Genomic DNA, 6,000 nt, shown 5'->3' with positions numbered 1-6,000 from the left:
TAACCCTGTTAGTATCAGACAACATAGACTTTAATGTGGAAAGCATTACTAGAGATAGCTAAATCTCTGTCATAAAAATATAACAATTCTAAATGTGTTTGGACTTAAAAACATAGTCTCACAATCAATGAAGGGGAAAAAAGACAGAACTACTCAAACATGCGATGGTAAGAGCTGAGATGTGCTATTGGTGTAAAATGCTGTGCAGAATTTGAAGACCTGAAGTGGGCGGAAATGAAAAGAATGTAAAATACTACCCTGGCCAGATGGCTCAGTTGGGTGGAGCATCATCCTATGGACCAAAAGGTTTCAGGATTGATCCCCCAACGGGGCATATACAGGAGGCAACTGATGGATGTTTCTCTCACCTCTCCTAATCAATTAAATAAAAACACAAATCTTCAGGTGAGGATTTTTATAAAAAAAACACACAATGTAAAGTATCTTTCATTAGATAATGACAGCAACAAAGAGAGATATTTTAAAAGCATCCCTCTTGATCTTGATAACTTAAGCAGACAAAAAAGCAAAGATATTGATTTCAACAATATATAAACAAGCTTTATCTCTTGGTCTCATATATGAAACATGAACAGACCCAGTGCAAAATACGCAATAAAGAAGGCTTGGGGAACTGTTAGGAATGTAAAATAGTGCAGCCTCAATGAAACACAGCATGGTGATTCCTCAAAAAATTGAAAATAGAATTATTATATGATCCAGAAATTCCACTTCTGGTTCAATATCCAGAAGAATGGAAAGCAGGGATTCAAAGTGATATTTGCATGCCCATGTTCAGAGCAGGATTATTCACAACAGCATAAAAGTGAAAATCTTTCCTTCAAGAAGACAAGAAGCAAGGTCTTGTAGGCTCCTTGATAACATGACCACTAGAGCTATTAGTAAGTGCTATGGACTGAATGTGTGTGTCCCTCAATATTCATATTTGGGACTCCTATCCCCATTCCCCCCAGTGTGATGGTATCTGGAAGTGGAACTTTTGGGAGATTATTAGGTCATGAAGGTAAAATCCTAGAGATGGGATTAGGGCCCTTATAAGATGACACTCTAGAGAGATTCTCTCTCCCATGTGAGCACACAGTGAGCAGGTGCCATCTGCAAGCCAGGAAGAGAGCTCTCTCCAGAACCCCACCAAGCTGGCACCTTCATCTTGGCTTCCAGCTCCCAGACTGTGCGAGATAAAGGTCTGTGGTTTAAACCATTCAGTCTAGGGTATGTTGTTCTAGTAGCCCGAATGGACTGACACATTAAGGCACCCATCATTTCTTGTGTGGTTGGTTGCAGTAGCTTTCCAGCTGAAGGTCTTGCTTTACCACCTGCCACCTTACAATTCACCCTCTATCCTCTAGTTAGTGTGACCTTCCTTAGTTATTTATATTTTATTTTATTGAGGTAAAATTCATATATTCTAAAACTAGCCATTGCAAAGCAGGTTGCTCAGTGGCATTTAATACATTGACAATGTTGTGCAACTCTATCTAGTTCCAAGACATTTTCAATGCCCCCAAAGGAAACTCCAGAGCCATTAAGCAGTTACTTCCCATTCCCCAATCTTCCCAGCCCCGGGCAACCACTACTCTTTGTTCTTGCTCTATCTAATTACCTGTTCAGAATATTTCATAAAAATGGAGATATGTGATGTGTGGTCTTTGTTCACTGAGTATAAATGTTCTCAAGGTTCATCCACATCATAATGAGTGTCAGTGCTTTGATCCTTTGTTATGGCTGAATAGTATTCCATTGTGTGGAAGGACCACATTTGTGAATCCATTAATCTGTTGATGTGCATTAAGTTGTTTCCACCTTTTGGCTACTATGCATCATGCTGCTGTGAGCCTGCATGCACGTATATTTGTCAGGATATCAGGTTTCAATTGTTTGGGGTACATAAATAGAATGGAAATGGCGTGCATTAGATTTTATGACATTTAAGGCACCTCTCATCTCCTCCCCTGTTTATATTTTTCAGTGGCCCTTCCAGTGTGGTTCAGTGGCTGAGCGTTGACCTATGAACCAGGAGGTCATGGTTGGATTTCCAGTCAAGGTCACATGCCCAGGTTGCAGGCTCCATCCCCAGTGGGGTCATGCTGGTGTCATCGGTCAATGATTCTCTCTCATCATTGATATACCTATCACTCTGTCTCCCTCTCCTCCCTCCCTCTCTGAAATCAATAAAAATATATTTAAAAAATTAAAAAATATATAAAATCGTTCAATGGCCTCCCATGGAGCTTATTAGCAAAATTAAGCAGGCCAATCCGTTAGACCTCCTGCTTCTGTACAGCTACAGGAGCAGTTCTCAGGGATGGGACATTAGTGAGCTGTAGAGACACAGATGGGTGTTCTCCTCTGCCCCTAAACCCCACTCTGCCTCCTTGATCAGCAGCCCACACCTGACCACTGTCCATGCTCTGTGATGGTCACACTGATCACCCCAACATGTTGGAATGTCCTCTGTTTGTGACTGAGTGGGTGAATCTCATTCTGGGTGTGGTACCTGGCCAGTGAACCAGATGAGAGAGCTGGGCCTTTAAGGGATAGGCTGGCTGAAATCTGGAGCATAGAGAGAAACTGGCCTTGGGGGTCACCACCACTCCTGCCCCTGCTTAGATTGCCAAGCCTCAGATTGATCACTCTTCATCCAGAGAATGTCTCCAGCAGTGGGCCTCAAGTCACACCCATCACTCCAGTGGCCCATCCCAAGCAAACAGGGCATGGCAGGGTGGAAGTGCCTTAATAATAGCTCCCATTGTACCTCTCACCCCTCAAAGCCTGAGATATTGACTATCTTGCCCTTTAGAGAAAAAGCTTGCCATCCCCTGAGCTTAGACACTAAGTGGGTGTCACTATCTTGAAGCCCTTGTGACCTTGCTCACCTTGCAACAGGTATGTCAGGGCCTTTGCATGTACTGTTCCCTCTGCCTGAAACAGTCTTTCCCACGTCCTCCTTGTCATCTTTGTCTTTACTCAAGAACCCCCTTCACAGAAGACTTCCCTGTCCATCTGCATGAGGCAGGGGTTTCTGTATCAGATTTATATCTATATTTAATCTGTACCATCTATCTATTTGTATACGGGGCGACAGAGAAACAGAGGTTTATTTTAAGGAGTTGGCTCATGCAATTGTGTGGCTCGGCAAGATCGAAAACTCCAGTGGGCTTAAAATTTAATTGAGTTGATGCAACATTTTGTCTGAAGGCTAGAAACTCAGGCAGAATTTCAACACTGCTGTCTTGAATTCCTTTTTCTTCAGGAAACCTGATATTTTTTGGTCTTCATCCCTTCAATTGATTGGGTGAGACACACCCACATTATCAAAGGTAAACTGGTTTTTCAAATATATGTATATTTATTTATTTATTTCAGAGAGGAAGGGAGGAGAAGTAAATAGAAACATCAATGATGAGAATCATTGATCAGCTGCCTCCCGCATCCCCCTACAGGGAATTGAGCTGCATGTGTCTTGACTGGAATCAAGCTGTGACTTCCTGGTTCGAAGGGCAATGCCCAAGCACTGAGCCACACTGGCTGCGCTAAGGTAAACTTCTTTTAAAGTCAACTGATAATAGATGTGAATCCCATTTTTAAAATACCTTCCTAGCTACATTTAGCTGGTGTTTCACCAAACAGCTGGTCTCCATGGCCTGGCTAAGTTCACACAGGACATGAACCATCCCTCATGTAAAGGACCTTTACTGGTGGCCCCATCATAGGCAGGCCTGCTCAGGTTGCCCTGCTCTCCTTTCCTCGCTGTCTGAAATCAACCCTCTGCTGTCTTCAGAATGTTCAAAGCTTAGAACCATAGGTGCTCAAGCAACACTCAACCCCATGTTAAAGAAATGAGGACAATGGACTCAGGGCAAGAGAAAGGGGAAAGAGGCAGGAAAAGAAATGAGAAGATGAACATCGGGGGAGCGGGCAGCAGGCTGATGTCAGCTGGGACACCTAGTGAGTGACGAGGGTCTTCCCTCCACGGAAGTCTCTGGCAAGTGGGGGCTGGAGGAAGCAGGGCTGGGCTGTGAATGTGTTCCCCCACAATCCTAGAACTGGGAGGTGGTTTCTAGGACCAGGGGCTCTAGGGCCAGGGGGCTGTGCTGGGGTGACTTCCAGGCTGTAGGGTTTTTCCATGACGACCGGATCTAGAACCCTGTGCTTGGGTCCCACCCTCAACAGTCTTCGAGGATCTAGAGCAGGCATCCTCAAACTACGGCCCGCCGGCCACATGCGGGTGTTTTTGCCGTTTTGTTTTTTTACTTCAAAATAAGATATGTGCAGTGTGCATAGGAATTTGTTCATAGTTTTTTTAAAACTATAGTCCAGCCCTCCAACGGTCTGAGGGACAGTGAACTGGCCCTCTGTTTAAAAAGTTTGAGGACCCCTGATCTAGAGACTAGATGAGGCCTTTGGAGTTCCAGTTTCACTTTGCAACCAGTAGTTCCACTCAGCCTGGTGGCTGTCATCCCCACCCCCCGCCTGTCAGTTCTGGTGATGCTGTGACCCCAACAGCCCCAGCACTCTCGCCTCAACTGCTGACTCATGCCTTCCCCTCACTCACTCAGGCTCCCCCACTGGAAATATCACCCTGCCCGCCCCTTACCGCCCCCTCCTGGGCACAGCCTCCCCACTGGGTCCTTCAGAAGCCTCTAGGAGTCTACTCAGGCCCATCTAGAAAGTGGTTACTGGGAGGGTGAGCCTAGAGAACAAAAGGGAATGCAGGTGAGAATGCCATTGGAGATAGTGAGCTGTGAATGAGGAGTATGAGAACAGGGGAGGCTGCAGGTGAGGATGCAGGTGAGAAAGGAGAGGATACTATAAGATTATGATGCTGAAGAGGACATAGGTAAAGATGCAGCAGAAGGTGCAGGTGAAAAGGCACATAACTGAGTAGGTAGAATGTAGGTAAGGATGCTGATAAGAAGACAGGAAGAGATCCAGATTAGGATTTAAAGATGCAGGTGAGGTTCACGATGAGGATTCAGGTGCAAAGACAGGTGAAAATAAGTAAAGATACAGGTAAGTTTACGGACAGACATGTAGGTGGGGGGCCAGGTGAGGATGCAAAAATGCAGGTGGTAGTAGTCAAGGATGTAGGGATGAGAGGAGGTACAGATTCCAATGAGAATCTGGAAAATATTCTGGATGCAGTAAGAAGTCAAGTAAGCAAGTATGTGAGATCCCAGGTGAGGGGGCAGGGAGCTGCAGGTGAGGATGGTGAGGGCATCAGTGCACAGGAAAGAATGCAAGATTCTTGGGGATTTCAAGTAAGGATGGAGCTGAGATGCAGGTGAGGCAGCTAGGGACCATAATTGTTGCTTTCCCTCTGGCACAGACCTGCAGACTTTGGGAGATCACATGGAATATAACTTATGGATGAAAAAGAAAAAAAGGCCACATGCTAACCTGACTAGTTCAGGGAAGACCTGCATGGCAGTTTTGCAAACTCAAAGACGTAAAGTAGCCACATAGGATGGTCTGAAATGAAACCTTTAACTAAAAGCAGTTGATAGTGAATAGTCATGTCCTAGGCCAGTATAATCCCTGACAAAGGTCCATTTTTACCTTAGATGAGCCTATTGTCTTTTTACATCTACGATAATATATTATGGGAATGTCAAAATAATTTCCCTTTTCCCAGGCCTCCTGAAAGCACAAGCACCACTCTGCCGAGACCAGAAATTCCCTCATTGTTATTGAGTTAATTGTTGACTGTTAACTATCTTGCACCGACTTAAGTAAAAGAAGTGTTTGTCTATCATTTTACTTTTTATCCAATCCCAGAGGTTTCCCTGCTTTGCTTTCTCCCACCTCCCTTATCTATCACTCATGGATTTCATATAAACCACTTATGTCTCCTGCTTTGGCTGGAAAGTATACAACAAGGTGAAAAACGGCCATTTGCTGGAGCATTATCCCAATACCCAATACGATGAGATCCTGCTTCCCTGCAATTGTCGACAGTTTGGCTCAAATAAACTCACA

The sequence above is a fragment of the Cnephaeus nilssonii genome, assembly GCF_951640355.1.
Source record: "Cnephaeus nilssonii genome assembly, chromosome: 5".
Classification (NCBI taxonomy): Eukaryota; Metazoa; Chordata; class Mammalia; order Chiroptera; family Vespertilionidae; genus Cnephaeus; species Cnephaeus nilssonii.
The sequence above is the reverse complement of the archived record's forward strand: the minus strand, read 5'-3'. Positions refer to the sequence as shown.